The sequence below is a fragment of the Heterocephalus glaber genome, unplaced genomic scaffold (genome assembly GCF_053883595.1).
Source record: "Heterocephalus glaber isolate CG9 unplaced genomic scaffold, H.glaber_assembly_v1.0 deba00001587, whole genome shotgun sequence".
Lineage (NCBI taxonomy): Eukaryota > Metazoa > Chordata > Mammalia > Rodentia > Bathyergidae > Heterocephalus > Heterocephalus glaber.
The window spans coordinates 5,486,553-5,510,509 of NW_028258365.1; the positions used below are offsets into that span (position 1 = coordinate 5,486,553).

Genomic DNA, 23,957 nt, shown 5'->3' on the forward strand with positions numbered 1-23,957 from the left:
GAACACCCTATCTAAACATTTGCTTCATTTTTCTAGTCAGGTTCTCAAACAACTAAGATTTTCCCTATCACGAGCCTCGGTGATCATTATATTAAGCGGGGAGGTGGATTAGAGAATGGAGCTAAATGGGAGCAATCATGGTACCTTGGGGAATGATTCCTCCTATCTATGGATAGAATACAAGAGATTTTCTTTCTTCCTTTTACTCTAAGTAATGAGAGACAGACACAATTCCTGTCTTCACAGGTAACAAAGGGAGGCAGAAGAGGTTCACTGTGAAGTCACTAGCAGTGTGACAATGTCCCCCACCTCCCAGGAGCCACTTTCAACCATTTGGTCACCTTGAACTACATGGCTTCTGCTAAAAGAAAGGGTCCCAGGGGCTATTCTACATTCATGAGTGATGATCTAGCAGGCTTTAATAAACACTAATACTATGAATATTTCTACATTTCTGCATGAACTAGTTACCTTGAGGAGATTTGTCTCTCCCCTGGCAGTAAAGCTGTTATCTATTCATAATCCCTCTTACTGGATTTCTTTCTCATCGAAAGAAGGATTCAATAACATTTCACCCTGGTTTCCTTTTCTCAGAAATCCATGAAAGCCTCAAAAACCATTTTGAGCATATTCTTTCTATACAATGTGATACTCTTTCAGCCACAGGCCATTAATCTGGTAAACTCGGTAAACCCTAATTTAGACCCACGATGTCATGCTTTCCTATCTGGCTGCATGAAGGCATTTCTTTAAAATAAAACATGGGAGGAAAGGCTTTGAACATCCCACATAGGAGAGCCTTACCTATTACCCTTTCAAGGCTATAGAAGAGACAAGAAAACAATTTATGAGTCATTTCCATTCTGGCAGAAGTGACAAAGACTGGAAATGGGATGCTGGTGAGAGCTTTTCTCAAGTAGGTTATAACAACTAGTAATAGGTGTAAATAATAAATGGCCAGGCTCTTCGGGGAAATGGTGGTGATACGAAACAATTTTTGGTCCTTCCGATGGAGCTCTGCTACTCTTGCAATTCCCTGGCTCCCCAGTAGAGTTTTGGCCCTGACAATAAACAACAGTTTAGTACTTTATCTGATCCCAGCCAGGAGGTGAGTTCAACAGCAAGCTTTTGCAGATGTTCGCATCCAATAATCTATCCATAATTGATGAAACAGGGAGGTCAGATGTAATAGCTGCTACTATTCCAGCAACAAATAAATGGTTATTGACAAAACCAGCCAGTGTGGTGCAGAGTGCTGAGGCAGAGACAGGGAGAGCAGCACGGCTCTTCATCTGGAGAATTCCTCAGCCTTGGCCGGATGGCAGAAGGGCAACATAGACACGGAAGCAGATGGAGGTGACTTGTCAAGGAACAGGGAGGTCGCCGAAGTACAGAGAGAGATGAAGACAGCCAGATGTGGAGAAGAAAATGACGAGTGAGTCCCAGACAACACAGGGGATCCGGGTGAGTACAAATGTGAGAACAGTTCCAAAACGCCTTTGAATGCTTGTGCTGTGATCCAGGTGTCTTTTATTACACAGTGCATCTCCACTCTTCTACCTGGCCATCAAGCTGTGAGCCCTGGACAACTCCAAGCCAATGTGGGCGATGCACAAGGGGCATTCATTGATATTCCTTTTAATACTATGGCCTGTGGATACTTTCCCTCCCCATTCTGTATTAAAAGAAAAAAGCTACCCACATCACTTGTGCCATTTTACAGATATTTTCAGATAAGCCAAAGATGCAAAATCGTGACCCCAGGAACTTTCTCAAGACTGGAACTAACCCTGAAATACATGCTGCTTAAATCCAATTTACTGCAAAGGAATGTGAATGTAAAGGAAGGTTTTCTTTGATAATAAAGAACAAACACTGCACTTTATTTCTCAACCTATGCAAAGAGAATAATAAAGCATTAATCGAGTATACTTTTATTGACTGAATAAAATTCAAGATATTTAAACATAAATAAGCAGCTGAACTCCTACACTTCTGTAGCAATGCAAAAAATAATGTTTGTACACAGTTTACTGTGTAATATTATAAGATGAAGAATGGTAGAATGAAATGGTGGTTATTATTGCTATAGGTAGTCATAAAGAGGCATAGGACAGAGGAATTTTAAATATTAATATTCCCAAAATCACTTAAATCAATTTAACACTCTTTAGTGGTTTATTTAGAGCCATGATTTATTTTGTTCTTTCCAACCAATGCCTTTGATCAGCTGTGGAATAACAAACGAGCTGAAAATAAAATGGCAAAACAAATTGCTGCTAGCATTCTTATAGTAAGCTTTAGGTTTTATTGCTTAAACTAGAAAATTACCATTATATTTGGCATTTTCAAATTACTTATCAATACTTAGAAATTGAGAATTATAGAGCCCAGAAGGAATCGTAGAGAATAACTTGCCAGTTTGCCTTTCTTTCTTTCACCCTGCCCTCCTCCCACATGCATCCATTTAGTGACTTAGAGCTGCCTTTGTACCAGGATGACCTCTGTTCTTGGCCTATCAGAGCAAAAGTGAGGTATCACTGCAGCTGGCCACCAATCATATCCTGACTGATAACCTTTGTACAAGTGGCTGTTCCCCTCTCCCTGCAGACCAAGCCCCCAGTATATATCCCAGAACTACTTTCCTTTTTATGCTTCTTTGTTAAATCTCTGTCTTGGTGCCCAACCTGCTCCCTGTTTACTGTGCCAGAGACCTATCTTGCTACCATCAGTATGCCTGGGTCAAGCGTCCCAGCCCAGAGTCTATGGCTCAGTGATTGGTGTTTGTTACTTACCCATGACAGTCACTGCAAAACCTCCATGTACATATGGTTTTATATCCATGGGTATTTGTTCTCCACAGAGGCTTGGAGATAAATAGCACCATTCCCAATGTATACATGCATGAGAGAAATAAAGTGCAGAGGGGTTGAGCAACTTGCTGTAAGATACACAGTGAATGGGTGAAGGAGAAAAAATTCGAATTGGACTTACTGGACTTTGGAATCCTGTGTTTTCAAGCACTGTGACATGCTTCTGGTGGATCTCCTTGAGCATGACTAGGCTGAACTTGATGTTCACTTACAGCTCACTGCCTCCTGCCCTGGTTGCTAGGAGCTGTTTTCTACCACCTACAGCCCCCGGTCTTCTGACACTTATGTCAACTTCATTTTCCTTGATACAGCTTTGCTTATTATCAGTGGCTATTTTTCATCACATTGCTTAATTATAATAGCTAACGATAGCTAGTATTGACTATTTTATGTTATTTCTTTGCCTTCAATGAACAACTTTTATACCAGAAAAAACGGGTGGTTCTGCAGTGGCTTGCAAGGCCCTCTGTGGCCCCATGCCTGGTCCTCTGGACTTCAGATCATACCCTTCTTCTCTTCTGCTTCTCTCTGTAGCTCCGCTGGCCCTGGGCTTCCCAGGCACTGACCATTCCCTCTGCCTTAGTGTACTTTCCCCAAGTCTCTGGTGCTGTCTCTCCTGCCCACTACAAGTCTGTTCCCAAAAGTCAGCCTCTCTGTGAGTCTTTCTCCCATCACCTGCTTAAAATTTCTCCCTGCCCAGCACTCTCCTTGGCACTCTCAGTCATACCTCTAATGCACCATATAATTCGCATGTTTATTATGTTAAAATTCACTGTCTTTTCCCAATGAGGTGGAAGCTCCTTGAGGACAAAGATCTTGGTCTGCCTTTTTTTTTTTTTTTTTTTTTTTAAATCAAGAGCCTAAACCGAGACTTGGCAACAGGTTCTTCAACACTGTGTGCTGGATGAATAACAGACTGTTCTTAAGACCACATAAGTTAATTGGTTTAAGCTTCTTAACATGCCACAAGTAAGCATTATTAGTATCTATTTTAAAATGTGTGGGCACTGAAGCACATGGGGATGAAATCCCTTGGTCAAGGTCATACAAACAGTGCATGGTCATGAAGGACCTCAAAGCCAGGGCACCCCATTCCAGAGCTAACACTCTCCTCCAGCCCTTTGTAGTGCCCTTGCCTGATAATGCCACCATTGCCTGATAATGCCACCATGCTGGTCAGGTTCCAGGCTTCTGGATCAGTTTGGTACAACCTGTCCTAATTGTCAACCAATCATGATGTAACAAATGGTATCATTTAGGGAACTGAATAGTTTAGTGTCTTGTCCAAGGCCAACGATCTTGGTACAAAACCATCACCAGAACCTGGAGGTCTGATTCCTAATGTGGTGGTCTTTCTGATACTTTAAAAATGAATTTTGAAGATTGTAATGATTGCCTGGATAGTACTTTTCATTCCCACATCATCTATTATAACAAACAATTAAAAAATAATTTTGGCTTTGAAACCTGTGACAAATATTAATGTTTATTTACATAATATTTTAGGAAGAAAATGTTTATTTTTAATATCTATGATATTATAAACATATAAAATGCACATAATAAACACTTGTTCTGCTGTAAGCTAATATAAGCTCATAGGGAAAATGAATACGTTTAATTAAATTTAGGAAAAATGTATAGTTAAATCATTTGCAGTACAATAATAAGGACCAATAAACTATTATCTCTTTACTATTCCATTGGAATTTTCATCAACACGCTATATTAATAAATATCATCTTCATTTTACAAAGCAGGGGGTGCTGAGGGAATTGTCTACAATCTGATAAGTCAGTAGCAGCCCTGGCACAAATAGCATCATCCTTGTGTTAACACAGGAAATCATACTTTTAGTATTTAATATTCACTAGCATTTATGCCAGACAGAGTTCTTTGAGGTTATTTATTTATTTATTTATTTATTTGCAGTGCTGGGGTTGGACCCAAGGCCCAGAACATGCTATGCAAATGCCCTACCACTGAGCATATCCCCAGCCCAAACACAGTTCTGAGTGCTTTCTGTATATTAACTCATTTAATCTTCACCACTACTCTGAGTTATGCTATGGGTGAGGAAACTGAGGCAGAAGGAAAGTTAATTAACTCACTCAAAGTCACAGGATTAGAAGTAGCAGGACCAGGATGGAGTCAGATGCTGTGACTCTGGGGATCAATCCTGTAACCCAGTGACAGTGAACATTTTAGAGCTTTCAATGATACAAACAGCCCACGGCGGCACACGTGCCATCGGTTCGCCACCACTGCCTAACCACTTCATTATTCTGGGATAATGATTGAGAAGACAAGAGAGAAAATTGAAGATCTGCAGGAAAGATCTTGTCCTCCTCCACCTCCTTTTTCTTTTTTTATTTAAAGTTTTAAACATTTTCCCCTATCAGATTTTTCAACTGAAAATCTGACAAACAGCAAATGCTTTTTCCCTTGCATTCACTCAGAGCTGCTAGTAGATAGCAAATCTGCATCAGGAGCAAGGAGAAACTGGCTGGGGATGGTAGGACTAACATAAATAGGTTGTAATACACTGTTTTTGAGAAAGGCTTACATGACTTTTCCACTTTAGAAGTATATTAATTCTAAGGTGTATTTCAGGTGCCAGGAAAACATTTGAAGAAAACAAAACAAATTCAGCTGAATAGTTAAGTCACAACAAAGGAAGAATCCATGTTCCCTATTGTCTATGTTAATGGAGAGGAAGACGGAGATGGACATGAGAAACAGGAAGTGAGCATTCACAATCCCTTGCCCTGGGAAGACTCCAAAGCAGTGGATCATTCCTAACTAGACTCCACTTGCATCTTCTACTCTCTGTGTCCCCTGGTTTTTCCCCAGCCTCTGTGTTGATTCCCAACTGGCCTGGAGTCAGAGAGGAAATTTCAAGGGTTGGTCAATAATAATTTCTACTGGACAAAAATAACTAAATGTTATTTGTGCCAATAAGTAGCTCATTAAACAGGACAGGCGAGAGTGTTAAAAATTTGTATGAGAGATTTATGATGAGACTTCACAAATAAGTTTGAAATCATCCTGACAACTCTACTAGTTGCAAATAACAATAGCAGTTAGAGAATGAGACTCAGGCTTAGCTCTGCTTGCTGGCTCTATGGCCATGGGCAGATTATTTGGTTATTTCATCCAAGTCTCAGCTTTCTTCTCTTCAAAGAGCCTCCCTCTACCGAGAATCTCCCTCCAAACAGCTCCATTCTTCCATCATTCACACTCCCACCAGTAATCATCTTTAAATTCTTTTATTACTAGGTGAGTGAGCACTTCAAAATTTTCTTTAATGTTTTGAGTTGGGATGAGCTGTTGAAATGCTACAACCAGTCCTATGCTGAAGATTTTTAATATGAGCAATCTATACAAAGCCTACTGAAAACATCGATTAAAACCTTTACATTTTAGTGTAATGGAAAGAAATAATAGTTCACTTTAAAATAGTTTTTTCCTTTATTAATACAAAATCAATATATGTTGATTGTAGAAAATGTTGGGAATATGGATTTCATTACCCTCCCCCCCAAAATTAAAGTCATTCATTATTCCAACTTTCACAGATTATCACTGAAAACAATTTGGTGTTTCTACTATTTATATATATTTTTATGCATGATTTGTATATTTGTTTATATATATATATACACACACACACACACACACACACACAAATAGGGTCATAGTATACATTTTTAACCTGATTTCTTTGTTCTATATTTTAATAATACTTTTATTGTTATAAAATATCTATTATATAATATATATTTCATAATAAGATACGCTACAATGTTTTAATCAATTTGCTATTGTTTTACATTTGCTTCTAGATTTTACACAAACTTCTTGTCTCTCCACTGGGATACTTCATTTGTTTCTACCTGCTTCCCAGGACATTCCGGCATGACCTGTTCCATTTACCCACGGTGGTAACTGATTTGGCAACACAAATTTTTTTGTGGCTTTCTCCCCCCATTCCTTTGTTGGTAGAATCCTTCCCACATAAACTACTTGTACTCAAATGCACATTTCAAAGTTGGCTTCTTGGAAACCCAAACTGAGATGTCAAGGTTGTTATTTAGCAGTGCAAAAATGCTTACCTACCATGGCCCACACTTGTATAGAAAAGCAGAGGAAGGCCTGTAAGTCTTCATAGAGCATATGAAAATGCATGTTTGAGCAAGAGCCATGTGACATTGTTTAGGCTGCTATCAAAAATGTTTTGTGATCAAGTTATTTCTTTCTTTATGTATTTGTTCTGAAACTGGGTTGGTCACACTTCTTAGAGCAGGACACATTTTTACTGTTGCCCTGTGTCTATTCTCTCAACTGTTTTAAAAAATTTCTCCCTCCATCACCATTCCCTCTCACTTGTACTCTCTTTCCTCTCCGGGGTCTCCACTGTGTCTCTGAGGAGTTTCCGTGGGGCATATACACCCGTAGTGGGTGGGGTGCCACAGCTCGGTCACACACAAAATGTGACTCACCTGTCACTTCAGAACGTCTACACAAGCTTACACCCCTGACTGCCCTCCTCCTAGGCTCACATCTCTGCTGACCTGCGATAATAGTGTCATGTTTTTATGCACAAAGAATATTAGACTCTTCCCTTGAAATGCTCACAAAGGAAAGCTGCTATATTCATCTATATAAACAGTTCTTGATTACCCGGGAATTACAAGTTATTTTATGAAATGGCTGGTGTCTTCATTATCTTCTTTCTCTTTTTCTCATTATTTCTGGCCATCATCATCATCATTAATTTAAAAACGAGGCTCAATATTGATGGGAAAAATGGAGATTTAATCTTAAACAAGTACAATTTATTAGCTATTAATTAAACACACTTTTATTAAGGGAGAAAGTCGAAGTTTTTGTGTCAAGTAGTTTTTCACAAGTATATGGATTAAATATTAGGAGTATAGAATTTATACTGTTTTTAAATTCTACTATAATTATTTGTATTTACTATTAGTCTGAATACTCTCCAAAGCAAATCTTGCTATAAATTGAAGATTAAGTAATTAGTAACTGCTTATGGCACAGATACATTTGAGGATACTGTGAATGAGCTTTTTGTTTGTCTGAGGTTCTGGGGATGGCACCCAAAGTCTCATGCATGCCAGGCAAGCGCTGTACCACTGAGCTACATCAACAGCCCCTGGATAATTTTTAAGATGTTTCGTTACCTTTTTCTTTCTGAAATTACTCCTTGTGTCAGATGAACTACGTATGCCTTATACTTGTAAATGATGGCGATGAAGTGTGACTCCCACACTTTTTCCTGTCCCACACATGAAGGAAGCCTGCAGTTGTTGCCTCGTGCCTCCAGGTGTGATGCCTCTTCTTCTTTCTCAGCCTCTAGATCAATGTGTGCTAACAGCTGTGACATTGCCTCCAGGACCGTCATACAATTAGTCTGCTGATGAACTATGCAGGCTGCTTTATTGCTCCACAGAACATTTTCATATGCTAGGCCTTGAACTTTAAGGAATATACATACATTATGTTCCATATGTCACCATTTGGTATAGTTCATTAGAGTGCTCACTTTTCAGATTCTCCAACTTCATCCTCTTTGGGATGAGCCAAATAAAAACTATTATCCTTCCAATCATTTTCACTTCAAATGAATACCAGAAAGTCATGGACTATTTCTTAAAGTATAAATAATGGGAAACAAAAATTTCAGCAGCTTTGTGAAGAGCCACAGAAGCAGCAATTTCTTTCTTTTTTTAAAATAAGCAAGTATGATCATCATGAAGTTTTGGTTCAAATAGTATTCCAGATCACAAGGGAATGGAAAACTTCCTTTCACATTTAAAAAATATTGCTAGAAAATTAGTGTTTATATTATCGCAGGCTATGAACTTTCATCCTACTGTAAAATATACCATTTCCATGAAAGTCGGTTATCTAAATTTGTACCTTATGGAGGCCTCTTTTGAAAAATACAAATTTTCACTTTTTGAGCGTTCTGATTTTCTATATTGCTGTCATCACTTAATGACAGATACTATCATTTGTGATAATTACTATAATATATTCATCATTTTAAAAGGAGATGCGGCTGCGGATTTAGCTCAGTGGTGCCACTGCCTGACTTGCAAGTGCAAAGTCCTGAGTTTGTTCCCCGGTACAAAAAACAAAATAACAGAACAAAAATAAAAGGAGATGAAAGTGTGTGCGCAATTATCTTAAACTGTAATATTATTTTATAAATTAGACAAAAATTTAAACAATCAAATAAAAAAGGTTGAAAGACAATTAACCCCCCCATTACTGAGGAAACTAAAAAGAGTTCAATTTACCACAATTCTACTCTGTAATTTTTGCTACCAAAACATGTTAAATCACTACCATAAAGTTACCTCTTTTAATATTTTGAAAAGCTCATGACTTTAAATACAAAGGTAATAGCATCACATTTTCATAATCCCCAAATTTTTAAATCACATTTTTATAAACTTCTTAAAAAGCTATTTTCCATGTAAGATTATTCAGGAAGAAGTCACAAACGATCAGATATGAAACAGATGCTTGTCATGTCTTATATTATTGTCGGGTGAGTTTGAGTAATATGATTTCTGTGCAGTTGGAAATGAATCCATTTTAAAAATTAGAAAACATTACTATATATATATTTAATTCCTTTTGCTTGCCTGATGCAGGATATTTTCAGCATTTCTCTACTTAGCTCTGTGTGTAGAAATGAAAATGAAGTACACACCATTTGTGTACTGGTGGAAAGTACGAGTGTGTGGGTGTGCGGCACATAATGCCACACAGGAAGAAATCAGCTGCAACAACAGAACAGGGGTGGGGTGGGGTGGGGTGGAATGGGTTCTGGAGCAGCTGTTCTTTTCACAGCTCTTGAGAAAGATGGTGCTTGAGGTGGACCACAGGAAAGAAGGGTAAAGCAGAGGAAAACTCGAACATAAAGCAGGAAAATGGCCGCCAGGACCCTTGAGCTCACACCTGACTGGCTATAAACTCCACATAACCAGGGCCAAACTGGCTGAAGACAGCCTTGCTTGCAGGTTGTGTACAGTGGTAATCGGCTCTCCTCCAGGAAGAGAGGGCCCTGATTTCCTCCCAGCATGCCTCTGAGCTCCTGTCAGGTACTCAGCCATTAAATCAGGAACAGAAAGGTACATTTTAGATAAAGATTTTTAATGAGTAAGTAAAGTTAACACCTGCTAATGGGTAGTAGACAGTTCTGATAATTAAATACATAACTCAAATTTCTTTTGTTTTGTAAGTGTCAATTTTTTTACTTAAGTTATTCATAAAATAGTAACTGGAAGTTTTACATAAAATGTTAGTTTAGTTTATTTCCATTGTAAAATTAGGTGCAAATACAAAGATAAATTTAAGGACTATGTAATTGATACACAATCAAATTAGTAAACTGCAGTTAAAAAAATAAGAACGAAATAGGCACTTTGAATAGAAAGGCACTAAATGTTACCTATTACAGTATTATTGCTATTATTATTCAGTGCTAATTGTATCATAGCCTGTGGTAATAACAGTTTCTAGTTTCTTTCATTTGAAAGGCATTTATAAAGTGTAGATATAGATTTTTTTTCATTTGATATTCACAATGACACAATGAAGCTGTTACTGAGAGTCTTATGTTACAAATGAACCTGAGACTCCAAAAACTTATGTGACTAACCTAATATCACACAGCTAGTATGTGGCAGACAGGACTTAAATATTTCTTCCAGCTCTTTCCATCCTATAGTTAGCTCTGATAAAAAGACTGTGCATCAAACCCTGCCATTTCAAATACTGGACCACTTAAATAATTACAAATGTATTGCTATGTATCACTTAGACAGGATTACATGAAGATGTTTATTATTAGTCAATATCTATACCTAAATAAGCTCCTCCTTCATATACTTTTAACTACGTAAACTATGCAGCTATACATTGGGTATTTCTTCTAATGCTACCTATAAGTTTGCGAATATTATGGGCCTGGTCAAAACCTAGAAATTGTAAGTTTGTAGATGTATGGTCCTCTTGCACTTGGAAAAAGAATTTTAATGTATATCTATGGTAATAAAATATGGGTTTTTATATTTCAGATTCTAGGCCACAAAATTTACACGTATTTTATTAATTCTAACAAAGCCATGATGAGTTAGGAAATAGTATTATCTCCATTTTAAAGATGAAGAAACTAATGTTCAGAAATGTTAAGTCAATGAGGAATGCCCCTCATTGAGGTATTAGCAGGGTTGGGATTCCACTTTTTAGTTTGACTTTTTTTGAGTTAACTACTTTTTCATCCTCTCCTCCAGAGTTTATAATAAGTATATTTTCTAAACAGTAGGTTGAGAGTGCCTTATTTGAGAAATACTAATATTTACTCCCTTTACTTCATGCAAAGATCTAATGATCAAAGATTTGTTAGTGGATGTGAGTGAGCATCTATATCTATTCCAGGCAACTCTAGCCAAGTTTTATGATGCCATGTTACTCTGGCCCCGACTATTTTCCCACAATCATTTCATTCAAGGAAGGATGAAAAATGGTGGTACAAAAAGGCAATAGCTCTCATATACAAGCTGATTCAGACTCCATGCAGGTATGGTCAAAATATCTTATGAATGTTTAAAACTTTATTACAGAAAAAGATATATTTTCATAAATCCCCCTCAAAATATTCTTCACTTCAAACCCTCTTATCCCAGCATTCTTGCCACTTTCTGAAAGAGTTCTGGAAGTCCTCTTTTGTGCGTGTCTTTAGGAGGTGTGATAAAAAATACAGTGAATGCTGCCAAGTACCACCCAACAAAAAGGCAGACTGATAAAATCAATATGGAGTGGCCTCATCCAGCTCATTTATTGGATCCAGTTCTTCCCGAAAGACAAAATGACCATGAAAGGAAAATGTTTTCAATCAACTTAGGTCATCAAGGCAGCCATAACAGTGCAACTGAAGATAATTATGAAAGTGGACCTCCAGAACTGCCTCAGGAAGTGGCAAGAGGGACGGCATAAGTGGGGGATCTGAAGTGAGGGCGATTAATGACAATATGTCTTTTAGTGAAATAATTTAAAAAATTTAAACATTCAACCTACTTTTTTGTAGTATTTATTGGAAAGATTGATCCCAGACATATAGAACTTCCTAAGATTAAGTGTTAGAAATAATGCACAAAAGACCTAAATGTTGAAGAAGCCTAAGATACCTTCTCTCTGGATTCCTTCTTTGCCTTGGCTTCTTTACTTTCATTTCATTTCCTTCTTTTATATATACATACATGTAAATTTGTCTGTGACATGGTTTTTATTTGTTGTTTTTTTTTTTCCTTCTGGTACCAGGGAACAAACTCAGGACCTTGGACTTGCGAGGCAGGCACAGTGCCACTGAACTAAATTCTCTGGCATCTGACATCTTTTTTAAAGAACTGTCACAGATAGTACAAGAGAACAAAAAATGATGAGTGTAAGTGAACTTCCTTGCCTTTTTCCCTAGACTGTAGACTCTGCTGTGGCCGACTTAGAATTCATTCCCCAGCCTCCAAAACAGCTGTGGAGTTGTACTGGGTTTTGGTATACAGACCAGAGTTACCATTTCAGGGGAAATGGAACTGTAAGAAGTAGACTCATGGAGAGAGCGAAGACTTATAGCTCTAAGAGAGAAAATGAAGCAGAAAAAGAGAGAGGAGAAAGGAGTGACAACCACTGGTTAGTAGAGTACAGGAAGGAACTCCTGAGTGTAGAGGTCGACATGAAGTTATAGCCTTCAGAATATCCCATTGATGGATGTTAGGGTTTGTATCTAGATGTCCCCTCAAAGCGCCCTGCAATCGTAGGTGGGGTTTTGCGGAGGTGGTCGGATCTAGATTGTGAGACACTGGGATCGGATCAAGGATGTGATCCCAGTGTTGATTCAGAGTGCAGTGCTAAGATTAAGGGTCTGAGTGCTATTCACCCTTTGTGAGGGTAGCTTGGATAAAATATTAGGCACAGAAAGAGGGTTGCTGCTGTCATTACTTGTAGCTTGTCACTTGCTGCTTGCTGTTTTCTGCCTGGCTGGCCTTGCCATGGATTGTTTCTCCTCTGCTCTGCTATGCTGCCTTGAAGCCAGCCAACTGTGAACTAAAACCTCTACAAACCATGAGCTAAATAAACCTTTCCTTCTTTAACTCTGGGTGTCAGGTATTTTGTCTCAGCAACAAAGAAAAGAAACTAAAATAATGGACAAATTGCAAAATTTGCAGAATGGAAGTAAAGAGGATTTTAAAGAAATACTGGTGCTCTGAGTTAAGAATATTATCTTCTTTGTTGTTCTTTGTGGATAATTATGTATAAATTGATATTACTTTTAGTTTAGATTCTTGCATATTTTTCTACTATGGTGTCTCACTAAGATTGAGCCATGGGGAGCTCTGAGACTATTTGGATTGGGTGATGGTTTCAGCACCAGATAAAAACATGTCTTTGTTTACAGTAGTAAGCAAAAGGGGAATTTGTTTTATGTATGTTACTGCACAATCTGCCAAGGCATCTGTATGTCAGCAAGATTAACGTTTGCCTTCACAGCCCACTGCTATAAACAATAGGATGATTTTTGAGGGAGAAAGAATAGAGAAAGGAATTAGATGGGAAAATTGTGAGAGTTGTCAGCTTCCAAATTCTCCATTGGTGAAACTTTACAAATCAAATAAATAATTCTTTGTTAGAAATGACTTTTGATATACTGTGGCTTTATCTTTGCTTACATCTATTAAATTGAAAGAATAAATAAAATTTCACTAGTTACTTAGTGAAACCCTAAGAATGTATTATTTTACAAATGTTTTATATCCTCCACTGTTAATAAGTATATATCAAACAAATCATAAGTTGCTAGAATATTAATGGTAGTAGTTTTCTGATATATTTTTTTGAATTTTTCTAAAAAAATAGGTCAACCATGTATACCTGTTACTATTAATGTTAGAAACATCCTAAGTTCTTACAAAGATGCTAACATGTTTATAAACATACAGATGGCTACTTTTTGGTATATTGAATAAATAATAGTATACACAATAAGTGCTGTACTATAAAAGCAAATGAAATAACAATCTGATGAATTTTGCTTAAGTGCAGTGAAGTATTTAGGAAGGAAGGAAATTCATAATCCCGATAAAGTGTTAAGGGAGAGATTTCCATTTTCTTGAAATAATGTTATGGTTGAAATATGGCTGGTTCAACTTTGCACAAAGCCTTGAATGTAGTTTTTAGTAAAATATCTCCCTCTATAAAGTCTTAGGACCTCATAAAATACTTTCTAAAATTCAGAGTTACTCTACTTGGAACATTTGCAAGACCAAAATTAATGATAGTCGAAGAGAATTGCTGCTTTTTTAGTACCTGACATGTTGGTAGCCTGCTCCTCTTTCAATATCAGGGTCTCCATGACCTCTTGCACAGGTTTATTGGTGTAATGATTTCTCTCTTCAACAAATACCTTTTCTTCACTAATAGATATTTCAGCTTTAAATAGACCCATTATTTGATTTACTTTTAGCTTTATCCTATCATTCAGTAAAGAATATTTTATCAGTGTCTTTGTCAGTTTTTTGTAACTATAACTGGATGCCACAGACTAATTTATAATGAACAGAGGCTTACTTGGCTTATGTTTTTGGAGGCTGGGAAGTTGCAGGACATGGAACTGGCATCTGGTGTGGGCTTCTCATTGCATCATAACATGGCAGAGAGCATCAGATTGTGAGACCCAGCAAGCACGCCAGCTCATGTCTCTCTCTTCTTAAAAAGCCAGTAATGTCACCAAAGGGTCCCCAATCTCATGAACCCATCTAATTCTTTTTTGTTTCTTAAATTCTTTTATTGGTACATTTTAGGTATGCAATACATTTACATTTATCATTGGGTGCTTGTACCTGTACATGTTGTATCTTGGTTCTCATTTTTTCCCCATTACCTCTGCGCCCTTCACCCCTCCACCCTTCCCTATTTACATAGACTTTGTTTCCATTTTTTTTTCTTTTCTCATAATTTTTCCTTTCCATTCTTTCCTTTCCCCTTCCCCTCCCACCACCCTGCCCCTTTGGACATTTTCCTATTTCAAAGTATCCATTATTAGTTATTACTCCTTTTAGTCCTTATTTACACTCTCAGTTTCTCACCCTAGAAAACTATTCGGTATTTACACATGTGTGTCCTATTTATTTCACTTAAGAGTGTGGCCTCAATGTGCATCCATTTAGCTATAAATGACTCTAGTTTCTCGTTCTTGATGGCTGAGTAGTACTCCATTTTTTAAAAAAACCCACATCTTCCTTATCCAGTCTCCAGTTGATGGGCAGTTGGGCTGTTTCCAAGATTTAGCTGTTACAAACTGCGCCGCCATAAACATGGGTGCACATACATCTCTGTTGTATTATGAACCCATCTAATTCCAATGCCCTTCCAATAACATAGCTTTGGGAATTAAGTTTCCAACATATGAACTCCAGAGACACACCCATACCACAGCAAACAGCAAGAAGTGGATCACCAAACATATCACATGTATCATAATGTATTAATAAATCAGTCTTGACATAGAAATATATGAGAAAAAAATGAAAATCCTTCTGTTTCAGATGAAGAGAACTCTTGATAGGATACTTGTAAAAGATTCACCTAAGCCAAATTTCTTTTAAAAAATCATATGAAATGTTTAAATACATGAATAACATTACAGTAAGTCCCTGATTTATGAGTGAGTTCCATTCTGGGAGAACATTCATAAATTGGATTCATTAGTAAGTCCAGCAAAGTGACTCTTGCACACCTTACTTTCATAATTTGTTTGCAATCACGAATGTTCATAATGCGGGGTCCATTAGTATCTGTGAGAGTTTGCAACTCGAAAGTTTGTAAGTCAGGAACATACTGTATTGGAAGGGAGAAACTCATGATACATGTGAAATGTATCAATATGAAAATATTCTCATTTAGAAACAATATATAAAAGAAAGAATAAAGCAGTATATAGAATTAATGACAAGAATTAAAGGTGGCAGAGAGAAAGAAGGGAACAAAGCTGATGTCAGATAAAGAGTAAGCATATCTGCCCTTGTTCCCCACCTTACGGAGAAAGCATTGTATCTTCTCCATTCACATAAGGCATTCTTGCTGGAAGTATGGAGTACATGTCTTTAATCTGTTGAGAAGTTTCTGTTCTACTTCTAGTCTCCTGATAGCTTTTACCACAAACAGCTGTAGAATTTAGTCCAATACTTTTTCTCCAACTTGTGACAGGATCATATGGCTTTTTCCTTTCCTCTGTTTAAATGATGACTTTTGGGGGTGGATCTTCCAATGCTGAGCCAACACTGCCATCCCTATAACAAAACCACTTTCTACATACTGCCAGATCTGACTTCCAATAGTTTGTTTTGTTAAACAAATTTCTATCTATGTTCATACTTTTTTCTTCTATTATCTTTAACCAGTTTTAGGATTAGCACAATGTTGAGTTCCTAAAATGAGGGGAGAAGTGTTCCTTCTTTTCTCTGCTTTAATTGTCTGATATAATTTATCAGTTAAAATGTGTATGAGCCTGCTGTTGTCATATAGGTAGGTTTTCAAGCTAGGAATATACTTTCTTTAATAGGTGCTACTCAAATTTTATATTTCCTCCAGAGTTAGTTTCATTAATTTGTCTTCCAAGTTACTTCTTAGAAGTTGTCAAATTTATTTCAAAAAAGATTTTTGTAATATGCTTTCTATATCCTTTTAAATTCTGTAAAATCTGTGGTAATGTCTCCTAGATCTTGATATTGTAATTTAAAAAATGTATAACATATTGTGTAACAGGAAGAAAAGATCTAAAAGAGCAGGGGAATTGTGAGGGGTAAAGGAAGGGAAAAAAGGGAAAGGAAAAAATATGAGAAGAGGAAAAAAAATGGAAACAAGGTCTTTGCAAATAGGGAAGGGTGGAGGGGATGAAGGGAGGGCAAGGGAAGGGGGAAAAAAATAAGAACCAAGAGAAAAAAAAAAGAACCAAGAGAACCAAGAGAAGGGGGAAAAAAAATAAGAACCAAAGTACAAGATCCCAATGATGAATGTAACTGTATTTTATACCTAAAATGTACCAATAAACTTAATGGCGGGGGAAAAAGAATTAAAGGTATGTTGAATATGAAAAGGAAGGAACATGTTAGATGTCATCATACACTGTCTTACACTGGTTCTGATGTGACACTTCTGATGTAGGGACATTCCAACACCCTCGCTCCAGCCAAAACATGACAGAAACACCATCACTGATTTTAAGCAAATGAAGATAATATTAGTAATTCTTTTCAGGTTGGAAAAGTCAGACGAAAAAGGTTTTCAAAGGAAAAATCATTTTCTAAATATATTGAATATTTATCTTGCAATTAGATAACTGGTTAGATCAGTAATCAATCAATCCGGGAATCAACCCTACTTAATTTTATCATTGTAAATTGTATAGTATATTCTCTAAATAAGGAACGCACTGTCCTGTTGTAGATTTCTAATAGACATATTGTAAACTAGAAAGAAGAGAAGAGAGAAAACAGAGAAAGGCATGCCCTAGTTGTAAACAGACAATAGATCACCTGTGTAACGTGACACCCTTCACCTGGTCCAGAAACAAGAAAGTAAAAGAAGATTCAGTCTGGAGAATGTTCTTTTATCTCTTAAAGGAAGCTGAAAAACAACTAAAATATGATACTAGGGAGAATTAAAAGGCTTTCTTGTAAGTCTAAAGTCAAAATAAGAGCCAGGATGTCAGGTTTTGCTAGAATGTGCTTATTTCAGGGCAGCAACACAAGCAGGTTACTCTCTAAAATCTGCAAGAGTGAGAAGAACTCCATCCCCTGAATTATGTGAAACTGTCATCTCCACCCCAACAGTGTCCTGCCCCATCTTCCTGTCCCTGACACAGCTAGGACTCTTAATACCTTTCGTCTTGGCATTTTGTATTCCTGAACTAACTACTGGTTCTTCATTGACCTTGCAGATCAACTCAAACAATATGCTTGGCTTCTACAAGTCCTCAGTTCTGGGTGAGCTGTGACCAGGAAGGCAATGATACTCTGCCTCTGGCAAGAGGGAGGCTCTGGTTCTTCCTAACTGCAATGTCAATCTTGATGTAGCAGAGAGGTAGGCATGTGGCTGCACTATGGCCTTGTCTGGTTTCCCAAAGTGTCCACCCCATTGTAGAATTAAATTGAAAGGTAAATTATCCCCAACTGTAGCCCAGGTGCCTGCTTGGGGCCCGGGTAGAGTTCCCACAGGAAATAGCTACATAGACCTTTCTCATTCCAGCCTAAATCCTGGGATAAAAGGCAGAAGGAACTGTCACATTTTTTACTTTTAGAAACACCTGGTTCCTTGGCCTATTGTGAGATCATCTATCCTGTTTTCCACCTACCTTCCTGGACACTCCTGCTCAGTTCTCCTTCACCTGGATTGGCCCTAGGTCATTTTCTTTAATCATTATTAAATCTCTCTAGGAAATTTCATCTGCTCCACAGCTTCAATATGCTAAAATTTACAAATTTATATAGCATATTAGTCAGATTCTCCAAAGAAATTAAACCAATAGAGAGTGAAAAACTCTTCTAATCATCTTGTGTTTAAACGTCTTAGGGTTGATGTAATAAGTTACCACAAACTACCTAAATGTATTAAAATAACAGGAATGTATTCCCTCATAGTCTCTCACATATATAGGAAGAGATGAAGATGCACTATTTGCTGTCTTCCAGCTGTAGACCCAGAAAAATTGATAATGTAGTTCAAAGGCTGGAGAGGTATACAGATTCCAGTGCAGATTCCAATGGTGCAGATTCCAGTCTGGGCCCAATACTTGAGAATTGTTAGCGCTGAGGGCAGGACAGGATCAACATCCCTGCTCAGTCCAGCAGAGTGAATTTGCCCTTCCTTGGTCTTTTGTTCTATTCAGGTCCTCAGTAGATTGGATGAGGCTCACCACATTGGGAAGAGCCATCTACTTACTCTGCCAGTTGAAATGCTAATTCTCTCCAGAAACACCCTTACAGGTATATCCAGAAATAAGGTTTACTGTTTATCTGGGCATCTCATAACCTAGTCAATTTGACACACAAAATTAACTGCCACAAAGGGTACCTCTATATGTAGCCTTCTTCTTTATCTACATACTCAATTGCCTGTTTGAGCTGTCCTTGGGCATCTGTAACATTCCTCAAGATGAGCAAACCCAAAACAGGGCTTCTCATTTCTCCCCAAGACTAGGCATCCTTTACAGTCCCTGCCTCAGTCAATGACACCAACATCCATCCAGCCCTGTAGTCAGGAACTCTGAGCCCATATTGCCTCTGCTGTCTCCCTCTCCTCCTATACTTGGTCTATTCATGAGCTTCGTGACTTTTGAGGCCGCTACTTCAATGTGTCTTCGCTACTCGTACTCAAGTCTAGAGACTTGGATTAGTGCAATAATAAAAAAGCTAATAATTGAAGGTTTATTATATACCAGGCAGTCACCATTTTGAAACATTATATAAATTTTCTCTTCTAATCCGTACTTACTAGTTCCCTAGGGGCTGATCGCAAATTGTGACAAACTAAATGACTTTAAATAACAGAAAAAATTATTCTGCCATAGCTTTGAAGGCTAGAGATCTGAAATTGAGGTATTAAGCAGGATTGTGATCTCTCTGAGGGTCCTATGAGAGCATCCTTGCTTGCTTCCTCTATCTTTGGGTGGCTCCAGACATTCCTTAACTAGTGCCTGTGTCACTGCAGTCTCTGTATCAAATATCTCCAGTGTTTGGATTTAGAGCCTGACCAGTCAATCCAGGATAATCATGTCACCTTAAGTTAATTACATCTGCATTTATAGGCTGTCATTTAACCTGCTACACTTTATAAAGTAGTTGTAACTATTAGTGCCACAAGATATAGGAGCCAATTAAGGCTTAGAGAATTTAAGGGACTTAGCCAAGGTCACACTGTAAATAACCTGTGGACATGAAACTCACATTTACTTCCAAACAAAACAAACAAAACAATTTCAATATTCTCTGAAAGGAGTAACTGTTTGAAGAAAATTTTCACTTGAATGTCAAATATGATTTCTTCAATCCATTTATTGTTAAACTATTATATACTACGAAAATGTATGATACACCAGTAATTCCATCATTAGCCCCTTTAAAATGAAGCATGGTTATCATGAAATCAACCAATAACAAATGCTGGCAGGGCTGTGGAGAAAGAGGAACATTGCTCCACTGCTGGTGGGAGTGTAGACTAGTGCAACCACTGTGGAAATCAGTATGGAGATACCTCAAAGAACTAGGGCTGGAAGTCCCATTTGACCCAGCTATTCCCCTGCTGGGGGTCTTCCCCAAAGAATTAGAAGAATCATACCACAGTGATATATGTGCACCCATGTTCATAGCAGCACAGTTTGTGATAGCTAAAACTTGGAAACAGCCCAAATGCCCATCAACTGGAGACTGGATAAAGAACATGTGTGTTTTTTTTTTAATAAAATGGGATACTACTCAGCCATAAAAAATGAGAAATTAGAGACATTTATAGCTAAAAGAATGCACTTTGAGGTGACTCTAAAGTGAAATAAATAGGACACACATGTATAAATACCAAATAGTTTCTCTAGTGTGAGAAACTGAAAGTGTAAATAAGGACTAAAATGTGTAATAGATAATGTGAAATAGGAAGAAAAAGGGCAAAGGGGAAGGGAAAGTTGGAGGGGTAGGGGAAAGGAAAGAAGGGAATGGAATTAATATGAGAAAATTGAAAAATGGAAACAAAGTCTTTGTAAATAGGGAGGGATGGAGGGGTTGAAGGGAGGGCAGGGGAAGGGGGAAAAATAAGAACCAAGAGAGATTATGTAAAGGTGCAAATTTCCAAAGATGAATGTCATTATATTGTATACCTGAAATGTACCGATGATTAGAATGAATTAACTGATAATGTGAAATAGGAAGAAAAGGTCCAAAGGGGTAGGGGTAGTGGGAGGGGCAGGGGGGAGGAAAGAAGGGAAAGGAAAAATGATGAGAAATGGAAAAAATGGAAATAAAGTCTTTGTAAATAGGGAGGGGTGGAGCGGGTGAAGGGAGAGCAAGGAATGGGGAAAAAATAAGAACCAAGATGCATCATGTAAAGGTACAAGTTTCCAATGAGAAATGTAAATGTGTTTTATACCTAAAAGGTACCAATAAAAGAATTTTAAAAAATAAAATAAAATGAAGCATGGTTACATTAATAATGATGCATTACATATTTGGAATTGACTAAGAGAGCAGACTTTAAATCTCACAAAAATAAGCTATGTATGTGAGGTGATAATAGGTCAATTAGCTTGATTGGGTCAATCACTTTCCAATATATAGATATATCAGATAGATATATATGACATTTTGCATTTTAGATATAATTTTACTAGTCAATCATACCTCAATAAAGCTGGAAAAAAGACAAAATAAGTTGTGTCTGTACTAATATGAAAGAAATTAACTCAAGGTGCAGACTGGTATGCATAAAATATACTATTTTATAAATAACAAAAGAATACATATTTATATGCACCTATATGCTATGCATGCACAGAATATTTTAAAAAAGTAAGCCAGAAATTACAACTGTATTTGTCTTTGAGAAAAAAATTGTGAGACTGAGTATAGAGGTGAAAAAAAGATTTATTTTCACTGTAGACCATACTGTCTGAATTTATTTTACCATATGCTTGCCTAAACTGAGAGAGAAAAGAGAGTCATAGAAAGAATCTATAAACTAGTTTTCATCTAATTTGTTAGCTTGACCTCCTAATGCATCTCATTTGCACCTGAAAATTAATTGCTTCCCAAATATACTGAGAATGTTCATGTTGAGTGTGTGTTCATGCGTGTGTGTATGCATGCATGTGTGTGTGTATATACAATGTTCTGTCATCTTGGACTTTTGTGCTTTTTGCCTATAGAAATCCTGCCCCTCAAAAGCTTTTCTGTCCAGCCTCCCTGATGTTTAGTGTTGGGACCAATCACTTTCTCTTTCACTAGGAAACCTTTTCTTCCTCCTGCTTTGAATTATAGTTATGATTATAAGTTTGTCACTTTTTAGTCAGCTTTCCTGTTGCTGGGACAAAATACGTGAAACCACGACTTAAAGATAGAAAGATTCATTTGGTTCAGTGTCAGGGGTCTCAGTGCATGATCAGCAGACTTCGGGGCAGAAACTTTATGGTTGAAGGGCATGGTGTAAGGAAGATTACTCAACTCATGACTCCCGGGAAGCAGAGAGCAAGGAAGAGTACAAGAAGAAGAGGTCAGGGATGAGATGTTTCCCCAAGAATATCCCCAGGACCCACTTTCTCCAATTAGGCCCTATCTTCCAATAGTCACTGTAGCTATGAATTCATTAATGGGTTAACCTATTGATGAGATTAAGGCCCTCACAATCTAATCACTTCTCTAGGAGTCTCTTAATTCAGTCAAATTGACAATAAGTTTAAGTGGCACAAATCCACCCTTTATCAACTTGAAGCTTAATCACATTTTCTTTATCAATATTTAATCTACAAAGAAACTGAAAAACTAACATATGAATGACATCAAGGTCTGCTCCCAGTTCATGTGGTAGCCAGGCCCCCTGGACCATGACCACAGTGGCTTTTGAGTTCCTGGCTGACTGAACATAGCAAAATGAATCTCACAGGGCCAATTGCCTACATGGTTCTTCTTGGAGATGGGGCCCAGGGGATCTCTTCTCAAATGAAAAGTTCACGTTTTGCACCATGGCGTCTGGAATGTTTGAGATCTTGCTGATTTCTGAGTTGTTTTCAAGGCATCTTTCTTCTCATCCCAGCTCAAAGTACTTAGTTTCTTTTTAATGGTACTTTAGCAGCTGCACTTTCTTTGGCTCCAATTTATATGTGCTTCTTTTGTGACCAAATTGCAAGTTTTAAAAATCTTTCTTCTCTATTTTTTGGTCTTGATTTTCACTATAAATCTAGCTAAAAGTAGCCAGCAGTACCCATGACACAGCCTGAATGTTGTGCTGCTCTGGAATTTCTCCTACCAGATCAATGAATGAGGTGCTTTAAACTCAGCCTCACACAAAGTTGTTGGGCATGAACAAAATGTGTCAAATTCTTTGCTGGCATTAACATGAGTGGCCTCAAGTCTAATTTCCAATAGAATATTTATTCCTAATGAAAACCCCATGAGCCTGGCCTTTATTCTCCACATTCTTATCAGGATTCTGGTCTTCTGAGCCCTAACCAGAATCATGCATTATGCACACTCTGCTTATAGATTCAAGGCTTTCTTTACCCTGCTTCTCCAAACTTTTCCAAACTCCTATTGCAGGCTAGTTCCAAAGGCTTCTAAACCACACAATCATGTATAGTCACAGCAATGACCTCACTTCTCAGGTTCCAGGTTTCTATATTGATCTGCTTTCCTCTCACAACTTAAAGGAGGAGAAATTTATTTTGACTCAATAATTTCAAAGGTTTTAATCCATGGTCAGCTGGTTCCAAGGCAGAAACTTCATGGTGGAAGGGTATAGTGGAGGAAAGTTGCTCAACTAATGGCATCCAGGAAGCAGAGAGTAAAGGAAATACCCAAGAGGTAGGGGCTAGAGACCAGAAAGAGTTAGTCTTATGGTTATGGCCCTGTGACCCACTTACCTCAACTAGGCCCCACCTCCTATTACCCCACCCAGCTGTGAATTCATCAGTATTCTAACTCTCACAATGCACTCACAATCCAATCATCTCTCCAGGAATCTCTTAATCCAGTCAAATTGACAATCAAGATTAACTGGTAGCCCCTCACATTAAAATGTCTCCTAAAGATAAGTGTGCATTAGGATGGGGATGTAGCTCAGTGGCATAGCAACTGCCTGGCAAGCTTGAGGTCCTGAGTTTGATCCCCAGTACCAAAAGAAAAAAACGGTAAGTGTGTATTTTCTTGGTTTTTTATGGTCTCCCAAGTAGCTTTGTTAAATACATATTAATTAAAAAATATTAAACAGAAAAGTCATCTGGGGAACGCCGAGTTT

The 23,957-nt window shown here is 37.6% G+C and overlaps 1 protein-coding gene across 2 annotated transcripts in view; it reads right to left on the reverse strand.

The window, feature by feature from the left end:
• The window catches only part of Ttc29 (tetratricopeptide repeat domain 29), a 208,669-nt gene that overhangs the window by 109,850 nt on the left and 74,862 nt on the right, over positions 1-23,957 (reverse strand). The gene's annotated exons all lie outside the window — the stretch shown is intronic.